Genomic DNA, 13,174 nt, shown 5'->3' on the forward strand with positions numbered 1-13,174 from the left:
CTCTTTGTCTCCCATAAATTTATTTAGAAAGTCTTGTACTGTCATTCCCACATACAAAGTTTGCGCAAGGACTACTAACGAGCAGTGCGAACAAATACGGCATCACGCGGAGCTATACGAGGAAGATGGCGTTGTTCATTCGCCGGTTGTACGCCATTTTTAATTGTGCTTCATTTACTCTCTTTCGTTTATGCTGTTATATTGGAAACTTGTTTTGGATTTTTTTTTTTTTACTGCTTCACTTCATAACTGCTGTGTATGGGTTTCGATTTACGGCGAAAATCACGTTACGTCACGCCGTCGTAACAGATCTCCGACGTAAGTCGAGGACCTACTGTACTGTTACTGCATTTCCACATCATAAGTAGTGCTATTCACAGCAGGATTGACTGCTAAACACCTAATAGCATGATCATCGTGCAAATTCTGGGAAGAGATTCAAAAACAAAAGTGTAACTTAGTGTTAAATAAAGACGAGAAGAAGACAGCAGATGGTTTTACCAAAACAGCCGCTAACTGGAAGTAGGAGAAAATGAACAGCGGTGGACAAAACCACATTCGTCCACATTTTCTGGAGGTTGAAAAACAGAAACATATGGTGGTAACCGCTACTGACAGACAAATGAGGCTCATTATCACTTGTCCTATGTGTAAATGTGTGTTTCAGTTTACAGGGGTGCATGGGCAATAATGTAACAGGTCTAGCCTGCTACTAGAGATAGTTCCATTCCTTACCTATAGGGGGCAACCTTGAGTGTGGAGAGTATATAAGGTAGTAGGCTAGTTGAAGAAAAATGTATGGTTTCCACTAGAGTTTGTGGTTTACCAGTGTTTGTACTTGGCTTCTTTGAAAGGCATCTTGATGGGAAACGTTTGTTTCTATTGCCATTGTGAGTATTTCTACTGTGATTTGATATGACAGAATGTTCTATTTCTGCCATTGTTTGTTGTGTACTGTTAATGAATGCAAACTTGCAATTGAGTTTATTTTGTATTCATAGAAGGGCCTTTTGCGTCCATCCCCTTTCACGCGTAAAGCATAATACGGACTACGGATTGAAATTGTGATGGCTTACTTTTATTGGCGTTAGAAGAATGTAGCTACCTTATTCATGTCGATGGACGTGCTTTAAGTACACAGAGATGATTCAACTCGACACGGATAAACACAACTGCTTTGCAAGAACATGGTTTGCTTTTGTCATCAGCGTCTCTGGTCTTCTTAAAACTGGACATCTACCCAGATAAGACTGAATGCCTTCAAAATATAGTGCTCAAAGATTTGTGTAGGATTGTAAAGCTGAGTAACACTGTGTTTATTATATTTAATGAGTGTTTTAAGGTATATGAGAGTTCCTATAAATAATATTAAGCAAAGAAACTTTTCTGTCTTCCTTACTGTATTTTACTTAGTGGTCTTGATCATCATTTATGTGAAACCACCCTAAATTCAGAGATGTATGTAACTTTGGTTTAAGTTTGATCAGCGTTTGAGTGGTTATAATACGATGGGGTGAATTTACTGGAAAGTGGTTGTGAGTAGGTTGTTACCCGACAACTGCTCGACTCCACTGGCAACTATTTGGTTCTGAATTTCTATAATAAAATGTAATATAAAAAAGTAGATAAAATGTTATACATCTAATGGCGTGGTGGATAAAACCCTGCGGCATTTTACCTCAAAGGGACGTTTAACCTTTGATACCTCAAGTAAGTAGTTCATGAATTTATATAGGCCACTCGTTATGAACGATGGCAGCTACAGCTGCAGGTTAAATATGGCTGAAGATGTCAACAGAAATGTCCAGAAGTTACTTATTTATCTGATCTATTTTTGCTCTACAATATTTGATATTATATAGTTAATAATACTTCAAATTTTAATAATATAAATGTTAGTGATCAAAGTTTTCTGGCTATTAGAGTAAAAGTTTCTAGGCATTTCAACATGGTCTAGCTGTGTTAACCAATCAAAAAGCTTCTCTATGAGGAAGTGGCCATATATGGTAATGTTTAGATGTACATGAAATCAGTGAAGGTACATGGCTTTAAAACAACAGGATGTAAACAATTAGCCTGCAGAAGAACAGAAGAAAGTTTTGAAGCATATGATTGCGTTAGAATTAGTGATGTATACTCTCAATTAAATACAGAGAACAGAAATTCAAAATCTTTCTATTTAAGGGTTTATAAAATGTTCTTAATTGATATAAATGAAGCTTCTTTCAAAGCATATCTTTAAACTCCGTTTAATTCGATTTCCAAAAATGTTGCATATTTTAAGTGAAATTTGACTAAAAATGTCACATTTTATCTAAGAATCTAAAACAAAAACACTTATTAGCCTTGCACTGTATTACTTTATTAACCTAAAGCATTTGCTCAAGACATTAACATCCATAAATATTACTGAGCCAACATTCACGACAACTAACTCCATGCTAACTTTACTTAGAGCAGCTTTAATTATAAAAAAAAAGTCATCTTTAGCTCTGTGAGCAAAAAGGACCATTTATTAGTTGTTATTTGACAATTTCATGTAATACATGTATCTGCATTATCAGGAAGTGATATGCCAGGCTTGCATGTCTGATAAACGCCGCTACGTTACTGATTGTCTGATGTTGCTAACTTCTTAAAGACGTGGAGTAGAAAAAAGATATGGATGTGGCACTGTTCACATTAATGCTTTTATGTTCCCTAATTATTAATATGTAGACCCTCTTTTGTGCTGGGCATTAAAATCATTCTCCCATTCAAAAAGCCTGTGCTTTTAGCCCCAATTAGTCAATTATGTCATGAATCATCATCTGGGGGATTTGTCCAACTCCTAACATCATTCTATTATAACAAAGCACAGGTCCCATAATACAACAGTGGAAATGACTGCAATTAGCTTAATCACATAATTCCTTTATGTTGATCCTTGAGTTTATTAGCATTGGAAGGACAACACGGAATAACCCCCCAGAGACTCGGCTCCAACCAATGACCGGACAAAAGTTTGTGAATCATATCTGACGGCAGACCCTGAGGGCCGAGAATACCTGTTACAGAACCTGAACAAGGTGATATTAATATTCCACTCATGGTTAAGTGCTTAGCCATGGAGGATCCACTTATGACTGGAAGTGCGAGAGCTTCGGAAGGTCAGTTCGGTGAAAAAGTGGTATATGGTGATGAGGGATGCATTTATTGCTTGTGAAGTGTCAGAGCCTATGTGGTGGAGTGGCATGGGGATTTTTGTCTTTGAGCAAGCAAAGAGACTTTAATTTGGCCAGTCACTGCAATTCCATCCTCCTAGGGTGGGTGTGTGTGTGTGTGTGTGTGTGTGTGTGTGTGTGTGTGTGTGTGTGTGTGTGTTTAAATGGACCAATTAGAACACTATATTATAAGAAAAAAAGTATAGGCAATGTATGTACAATGTATAAAGCAACACTATCCGTCATAGCATATGATACTGAAATAATAATAATGGCAAATTACATAACGGTGGTGATAAGGAGAAAATTAACATAATTTCTATCTATACTCTTAGCCACCACTTTATAGAAACACCTGCATAATGAATGATAAAATGTAATCTCGGTGATTGACCATCCTCTTGCTGTCAGACAGAAGTGTTTAAACAATGGCTGATTACACAACACAACAGTGGGCAGCGGTTTTGAGGGTGGGAACTGAATGGCCGGACTGCACTGAGCTAACAGGAAAGCTACAGTAACTGAAACAACCAGTCTGAACATTCGTGGTGAGCAAAAAAGAAACTCCGGATGAACAGCTTTTGTTAGATTTTCATAGAAAAAAGTTGAAAAGTACAACAGGTTCCAATCCTCAGGAAAAGTCTCTGTATCTCAAATACACTCGTGTGAAATCCATGGTCAATATATTTCGGAAAGCAGTTGTGCCTCAGAGGCAGAAAGCTTGTAATTGTATACGTCTTGAATTTATCCAAAAAGTAGTTACCTTAAACTATCTAAAAAAGCTTGCTAATGCTAGTGTTTATAGTTTTTCAACTAATTATATTTTGGAACTGAGTCTTTCTTTATTTTTAAGCTAACAGCATATACAGTATATAACAACCTATTATTCTAAAGTACAAAAGTTTATCAAGAAGCTAAGCTAGCAAACAGCACTCACACCAGCTTGGATTAGCATGTGATATCTGCATGTAATGTTTTTTCCCCAAAGTCTTTTTTTTTTTTTTTTTTTTTTTTTGCTCTTTTAGAAAAAATAAAGCTCATAAAAGCCAGCAACAACAGAGGACAATAGCGTTTAACTTCGAGCTAGCTTAGTGATCACTCTAATGTTAGCGATTATCACTAAACAGTGATTAGTATGGTCAATGTTTATAGATTTAATTGTAATATTGACTGGGCTGTAGACCCAATGCTAATACTATTCATGATGGCTTGGGCAATTTTCAGTCGGAACAACAGGGGGCGTTCTGACAGGGTTTGTTTATATCTTGTGCAATGTGCTTCTGTTTGTTTTGTGTTCTCGTGTATTTGCCCTGCCCAATCCTTATCCCGTTCCCCGCCTCTGCACGCCTGTTCCTTATGTATGCTAATTACCTTAGCTATTTATACCTAATGTCCCGTGTGTGTGTTTTGTTGAGTCTTTGTCGTTTGTTTACTTAGTATTCTGTTTATTCTTTTTCTTTTTTTTTTTTTTTGTCATTTCCCTGTGTATAGTTTTTCTAATTTTGTTTTCCCTAGTGTCTCTTGGTTTTGGTATTTTACCAATAAAACCCCTGTGTGTGCTATCCCTGCATTTGGGGTATGATTTTGTCCCACGTGGAGGCATCAGTTTCTGACAGTATTACTATAAATACAATCATTAGAAAATTAGAGAAATGGAGCTTTACGCCATACACAGTAGGAGCAGCCATCTTGGTTGGATGTCGCCCTGTGAATGAGGAAGGAACTGGTAGTTGAGATGATTGTATTGAGCTGATAAGATGAAATTTATGGGGAATTGCAAAGTACAGTATGGCAACTTTGTCTTATACACACATCATCATCATGAATTTAAATAAAAATAAATAAATAAATAAAAACTTGCCCTGCTTTAAAGGTATATGTAAGATACATCAAAACGTACCTGCGTGTCCTGTGATGTTGCTAAGCTATATTTGAAAATGTCAAAATTCTTCTTGATATATTTTCATTTGGGAATTGTTGACTTTTGGAATTTTGTCACTTTTTATTACATTTTGACCTTTTTTTGGGAATTATGTCCCATTTTATTTTCTCTTCTTCACCATGTGAAATAAACTGTAAATAAGGCCAGACTTAGATTCATGCTCTCGGTCTGCTCCCTAAGAGAAGTAGTCAGGTATACGGCTTATGAAACTGCAGCCTGTTGTCACTTTTCCAAATCAGAGCTATGGAGGTTATGGAGAGTTTCATAAATAACCAGATTCCCAGTAGGAATGTAAGAAGAACTGCACTCTTCTATTTTTTAATAGTCTAATACATTGAAGTTTAGGATCTGTAAGCTTGGCTTGGGAAAAAAAAAAATCAGACATTTCAGTCATCTTCTGATGTCGGTGAAAAACAAGCAATAAAAACAAATGCCACTCTTATTGTGGTTGCTTTTATGTAGGTTTTCAAATTAGGACATGATGGCAGTGCTGTCATAATCTTAATTTGGTTTTGTCAAACACAGGAGACATGAGAGATCTCAGGAACAACAAAGCCCCTTTGAACACAGACTGGCGTGTGTGTGTTTGTGTGAGAGTGAAAGTGTGTGTTGTACATGTATATTTTTCTAGCATCCCAATTGTGACAGTTCAATGTTTCTTTTTATTATTTTGGAGTCTTTCGATAATTCCGCTTCTTTTAACAGCAACTTTTCAATGGAACTTTGGCAAGAAAATAGTTATTAGATCGTTTATTTGTTTTGTTAATGAATTCATTCATTCGTTCATTCATTCAACTTATTTAATTGTTACCAATCAAATCAGCGACACACACGACTGCAGGATTCAGTGTGTTCAACGCTTTATTAACAACAAAAACACGACTATGACATGAAACCTGGATATAACAACATCCAACTTCATGGCTCGCACACAACAGGGGTTTGGCACAGTGTGTAAAACACCTGCCACCATCCCCCTCCCCCCACCCCCTCTGGTGGCCGTGCAAGGAACTGTCCAAGCTCCTGACATTGGTAGTTCAACACCGTAGCCTCTAGGCTTCTATGTCCCCCAGTGATGTCTGATGTATATGAGATGGTGTATGAGTACAAAGTTCCTCCTATTTCGAGTATTAAAGAAAAAAAAAGCTCTTCAGCAGCTCTAACTGTATTCTACTATAACATGACTGTCAGATGACTGAGAACAGATCAAGAACATTCTGCTACAGAGTATTTTTTTTTCCTCCCTTTTGTAATAACTTGGAAAACAAATCCTTCGCACTGGAGCTTTTAAGAAATCGGCGTTGTTAGCTGCGCTTAACTCTTGGCTACACTTATAGGCACATATTGCTGGAGTAATCCATGCACATCACTCACAATGACACGTTTCTCCAGAGAGACACCACGTAATAGCTCTTAGTGCCTCCAATCAAGTGGATTTAGGAAAATAGCTCAGTTACCATCTTCTGCGCGTTCCTGTGCTGGGGATATCTAGGCTTAACTTCCTGCGTGTCAGAAAATCATAGACTAAGGACCGTCTGAATAGCTCTTGATACAACCAGTTTTTTTGTGAGCTAGTAGACTGGATATTATACACAGAAAATGGAGCACGGGATTCCAATTCATACCATTGAACACATGTGGGGATGTGGTAGCCTAGTGGTTAAGGTGTTGGTCCACCAATCAGAAGGTTTTGAATTCATTTGAGGTTTAAGGGCCTTACTAAGTATATTTCTTTGCTCTTGGATACATACGCATTCATACACTACAGATAATTTAGAGATCACAATCGACACATCTTTTAGATTGGGGTAGGAATTCGACAGAACCGTTAAAGCACTGAGAACGAACCCTCAACCAAATACCCCCTTTATTTACTGAATGTTGTTGGCCTTAGGCTTTTCCCTGACCAGGGGAATCAGATTCACAGTGGATCATCCGATTCAAGTATTTTGATTTGGCACAGGTTTCATATCAGATGTTCTTCCTGACTGCATTCAATAAATTCCAAGGGTTTTGTAAGCACGACATAAAGTAGGTGTGTTTCTGGAGGTCTGGAAAAATGCCCTCTTTCAAAAAAAAAAAAAAAAGAGATTACCTATGATTGATAATGAAGGACAAAACAGGTTTATTTTTATATTTATTATGCTTTTATTATCTTACAGTTAAGCTATTTTTGAAAACAAATAAACAACCAAAAACTAGGGTTAGATTATCAAATAGGCCATGCCTACTTGATGACGCAATATGTTACTCTGTTCTGAAATCCCTGGAAATTAGTGCATCCCCTTCCTGACAACCCACCTGTTTTAACCATGTTTGTGATTAACATTGAGGGTTAACCCCTTAGTGACTGGTTTGGTTCCCACTGAGATGGACTGCTGGGCCACCAGGATCTTCTATATTTCCTGAAACTCGTATTGTAATTATTATTCTGTGTGTCCTGTTTCCCATGTTAGAATTCAGATGGTACATGTACGATCTATTTACGATTTATCAAGCGAAGATTCAAGGTCTTGAATGTTTTCAGGTGTAGTGCGTCAAATTCAAACGGACAAAATGGCAGCTATGGCCTTTATAGAGTTCTTTAAGAAAACGTTATGGAAAGTTACAAACTGAAATAATGATTTGCAGTTATTTAGACAGCTATTTAGTTGTGGACTCGCAGTAGATAATTACGTTCTTAATCTCAAAAGCTAGGACTGGTGCTGACTTTCTAAATACTAACAATGTGATAAAGTTATCAGACATTTAAGTCCGGTTTACTTCTAATCCTTTTGTTGTTTATTCATTTCCTCATGTCTTAAACACTGTGTTGTAGTGCTAAGTGCTAAGCATGTTCATTCATTCGCTCAAAAATAAAGCAAGATAACAGCCAAAAATAAAATTGGGAAAATAAACCCAACCCTGACTCATAAACTTATCTTCGACTTGATAAATAAACAATGATAAGCATTATAATTTTGACAAGCACAAATTTAGAGGCTGGGTTTATGATGTAGGATAATAACAGTAACTCTGCATGAGCACTTTCAATGAAACGCAGCCAACCCGAGCAAACAGGTTTGTAAAAAGTTAAATCTACAACCGTAAACTAAAGAACAAATTCACAAGGTCAAGACATGGCAACTTGGTGAAGTAAAAAAAAAACCCCAGAAAAACAAGTCAGTACAGTACATTACCAGGAAGTTTCTACAGTATTGTATTTTATTCTAGATGCTAAACTACAACAATTCTAAGCGAATGTTTATGCACTTTTTATGTCGGGGATTTTAGCAGGTAACTGCATCATGTTTTTGATTGACTCTCAGCTATTTTTTTTAAGAAAAAATAAAATAAAAAATCTGATTCTGTCAGTCTGCAAATTGCCTGAGGGGTCCTCCAGGGCTGATGGAAAGACATCCTGATTTTTCATGCGTGATTATTCGTTACTCGGGTTTCATGATAGGTTTCTGCTACATCTTAAACACAGAGTAAGAGAAACAAACAGCTATGTTTTGAAATGTTTAGTACAGATCAGGTTTTCTGTCCACGGTGGTCATTGTTTCGCTGTTTCGGAGGTCAACAAGAGAAGGTGTTTACAATGCATGTAGTGAAGCAGTTCAGTTTCATTTTAATTTAGTTTGATTTGTATAATTTAGTTTAACTTTTAATAATGGACATTGTCACTGAGCAGATTTATTTATTTATATTTATTTATAATATATATATAATATATAATCCATATCATTTTGTACTGTAAATCCTATTTATTTTTTTATTAAGACAATAATTACGGAGGGACTCTTTTACATGCTAGACAACCCTCTCCACATAGCGCTCGAGTGTCTATATTCCCAGTGATTGAATTTTTTGTGGGAGAACTTTCAACGGAAGGATGCCATCAAAGTGCAGTTTTAAAGGCTGCCAGCCAATTACTTTGGGTAATTTCCAGAATGTTAAACTGCACCCAGTTTGTGAAGACAGCAAATTAATGAGCTCATCATGACTAGGACTATTCAAGACTATGAATTTTAATATATTTGGCGACCAGCGGATGTTAATTTGAATATCTGCCTCCTCGCGAGGACTGGAAGGCAAATGCGGTGTTATCGGTCCCTGTTTTCAAGCTGCTGATTTATTTTGGGCCCGAGGATTGAAGGCTGCGGTGTGAAAGGTTTCTTCCTTTAAGACAACACTCCAGAAGTCTTCAGCAGCCCAGCTACAGTACAGGCAGGTGATTTTAATATTCTGAATGCGGCACCGTAGCACACTTCTGAACATGGAGAATTTTCATCATTTACCATTTTTATTTCAGGTGCTTTCACACCCATTGAGTCCAAATCAGAGTCAGATCCAATGCTTATTCATTCACTTTTTTTTTTCTTAAGGATTCTCAGAAGTAACGAGCTGGACAAAGAGCTGCACTGTGTGTTTTAGCTCTTTGTGTGCTTTAGCCTTTTATCTTAAATTTTTTCTCTTATGGTAAGATACGATTCTGAGTTTTGTGTACTATCTGCTTAACTCAGTTTGTTCTAGAGTTCTGTTTATATTGATTTTGTTTTATTGCATAGCATTGTTGCTCCTATAGTGTTGGTTTAAGCTTTAAAGAGTAGTTTCGGTCTCCATTAAGGTGTGAATTGTGGGCAGGGTTTGTCATTTAGCTCTTTATCTTCAATTTCTTTCTCTTCTTTATTCTCCAAACTGTTTGTCAAATTTTTCTTTCCCTAGATTTCCACACAGTTGAGTCAATGACTATCTTCAAAAGACATGTGAAGACTTACTGTATATCTTTCTATCTGGGTTTTTTTTGTACATAATTAAAACAACTGAACAACCCGGTGAACCAGCGTTAACGTATTCACTGATAGAGATTTCAAAGCATTTTTTACGTCACTCTGAATAAGGCCGTCTGCCAAAAGGTTGTATAAGTGTAAAATTAAACCTGAACTAAATTAGTACTGAACTTAAATCAAGGTGAATCAAGAAACAGCAGTAAAACATTTGACAAGGTAATATGAAGCTACTGATGGCTAATATTGTTCAAGGACCGATCCAGCATAACCATGACAGGCTTGGCTCATTTCACTACATGTTGGTAAATAAGTAATTAGAAAAACATGCGTTTTAAAGTCAAATGCTTTTATACAGTACCTTATGTTAGTGAGGAAAGAAGTGACAAAACAAACAAACAAACAAAAAAAAAGGGCTGTGTACAATGCCTTAGGTGAAATGGGTGCCATTACTTATTGGATTTTAAGCTTACTGTAGATAACGCTGCAAGGTGTTTTGAAATGACATGTTTATGAATGGCATGTTTTAGAAAAGGACAAATCGTTGATTAAATTTGTGGAGGAATTTAAATAACAGAGTAAGAGGGAGGAGTTAAATAAGGGAAAGGGAGGAGTTTTGCTTTAACAATGCTGTGGGCAATTTAATCAGTCAGAGCACAATGTTTTTGTTGAAATAAATTTTTATAGGGATTGAATTTGCTGGATTTTCGTGTGTTTTATTTATAATACACACACAGTATGAGTGAGCGCTCAGAGAAGCACATGGCATTTTTACATCACGTCAACTCTGTCCTTTGGCTCAGTGGAACAGCTCGCATTGTTAAATGTTACCCCCAACCCAAAATATCTGACACATTCGGTTCACTTCCTGTAGTCGTGTCCATTCAGGGTTGAAGCACTTTCTCACTGCAATTATACAACAGTTAGTTCCGGTCTACTGATTTGATTGGTCAAGCGGCGTTCTGAGAGTGCTGATGTTTAATACAACAGCACTGGTGCTTTTTAGGTGTGGTTACAGAATCCCATCTGTGCTGAGATTCATTAGAACAGCAATGTAGTTTGTGTGATACTGCGAGAGAATTTGATTAGAACCAGACCAAGAACAGCTTGATCAGATAAGTTATGAAGTGTGACTGAATAAAACTAACAAAAAACATTTCTACATGATGCGAAGTAAAGAAAACGAGAGTAGTGCATAATGGACACCGTAAAAGCCTCCGTATTTTTATATATTATATTTTATTAGTGTTTTACTTATATTCCGTAATGTTGAGCAAACTTATTTTTTCCTTTTATTGATTTTTGAAATGAAAACCCAAAAGCGATAATTAATTACTTCGAAAGCACATGGATGAATAATATATTCCAGATAATGAAACATATATGAATTAAACATGTAGAAATTTGCAGTAGTACAATAGTCAGTTCTAGTTTCATGAATACATCAATCAATCTTTGGGAAAAACCACAACGTCTTTCTTCTGTTCTGCATGTGGTAGTTTCAGGCCGTTCGTGATTTTGTGTTAAGTGTCAAATTAAACTAGAGACTGCGATCCAATGTAGTTACTACATGCTTGTAGAATTTTACTCAATGCTCACCAGCAAAAAAAAAATTATCAAATGATCATTATAGAACACGTAGTGAAAATGCTTAAGTTTTGTATTCTTTGTTAATTTAAAGGTGGGGTGCATGATGTTTGAAAGCCAATGTTGACATTTGAAATCACAAATGGGTGTCACCCCTGTATTGGTAGCTCCGCCCCACTCATATGTACGTAACCCAGGCATAACCCACTATTATGGCGGAACCTGCTGGGGCAGCTGGCCGAGGGGATATTTTTATCAGTAAATGAACACAATGAGTAATACTATGGTAATACAAATGTGTTTTTGTAGTACTGTGTGTTGTATCGTGAAAGCTTTAGCTCTGTTTCACGCGGAAGACGACGATGTTCAACACCTAGAACCCGAGGCAGAGGTAACGGCAGGGATCCGCCATGTCAATGTTTCAATCTCTTTCTGCTAATGTCAGACATGCGCACTGAACACTCTCTCCGCCGCATATTGACAAGACACGCACCTTTCTGCTCATTGGCTACACGTTTGTTTTGTTAGCCGGCCCGACTCTGTTTTCTTTTTTTTCTCATTTTTCAAACATCATGCACCCCACCTTTTAATGCAACCATTTTTAATACAAATTATATTATTGACAGCAAACTGATTGGAAAATAGAATTTTTGAAATATTTACATGAATTTCCGAGTCAATTATTATTCGGTTCCTCCCCTTTTCGCTTTAAAGACATTCGAGCTGACACAGACTCCACGCGTTTCTGTGAAAGCTTGTGATCCGTTTTAGATCAAATCCATCCGAATGTCATCTGATCACACGCAGGAATAAAAGAGATTGCACGAGAAAAATCTAAGCTTTTGTTCAAAGCAGTGAACAGGGTCAATATCACATTCACACATTTAAATAGGGAGGTTGTAATTTGAATAGTGTCAAATTTGAATAGTAAATATTTTAACAGTTCATATCATATATCTTAAAAATTTTGCTTTTAAACCAGTAAAGACTTCCAAATATTTTTCATGCATATGAACATTGAGTGTAAGTATATGCTTGTTTAGATTGCACACAATGATGCAGAGGATAATTCTGTCACGGGTCAAGGGTTCTACATTTGATCCCGAGCTTGGGTTTAATGTCTTTTGTATGTTCCTCTGAATGTCCCTACTTTTAGGAGTTCAAATTCTCAGTATTTATTAAACATTAGATGAGAAATACCCAGCTTCCATTCGCCATTCCATTATGTCCTGCTTCCATTCGCCGAGATTCTGCAGTGTGAAGCCACCGGACACTGTGCTGTCATATAATGCAGTGGTAATGCTGCAAAGTATCCAACAATATCCACTAAGAGTTGTACGTATCCAAAATTGTGAAATGCAGTGTGTCGGCTCCTTTGAACTATACTGTAAGTGCTCTAGGGTATAAACGTTGTTCCCTTAAAACTGTGTGGTTAAGCTGTACAACAACACCGAAGTAAATTATTAACTTGTTGTTTAAACAGACACTCACATACTCGCACACAAAAAAACAGGGAAGGTCAGTAAGTATGCAGTAGGTACTGATTCAAAGGCAGTAGGTTCTAAGCTGAATGAAATAGGCAATGAATCGACGGCAGTAGGTACTGAATTGAGTAGAGAAGTCACTGAATCAAAGGGAATGTGTACTGAATTGAATGAAACAGGAACTGGATC

General features: G+C 36.8%; 1 long non-coding RNA gene across 4 annotated transcripts in view; it reads left to right on the plus strand.

Annotated features, from left to right (window-relative positions):
* The first annotated feature begins 783 nt into the window (after positions 1-783).
* The window catches only part of LOC113646241, a 51,144-nt gene continuing 38,753 nt past the window's right edge, over positions 784-13,174 (plus strand). For all 4 annotated transcript variants that reach the window (XR_007140739.1, XR_007140740.1, XR_003441389.2 and 1 more), the window contains exon 1: positions 784-890. This is a non-coding gene — a long non-coding RNA (uncharacterized LOC113646241). The remainder of the gene's footprint in view (positions 891-13,174) is intronic.

Source organism: Tachysurus fulvidraco, chromosome 6 (genome assembly GCF_022655615.1).
Source record: "Tachysurus fulvidraco isolate hzauxx_2018 chromosome 6, HZAU_PFXX_2.0, whole genome shotgun sequence".
NCBI classification, from domain to species: Eukaryota; Metazoa; Chordata; class Actinopteri; order Siluriformes; family Bagridae; genus Tachysurus; species Tachysurus fulvidraco.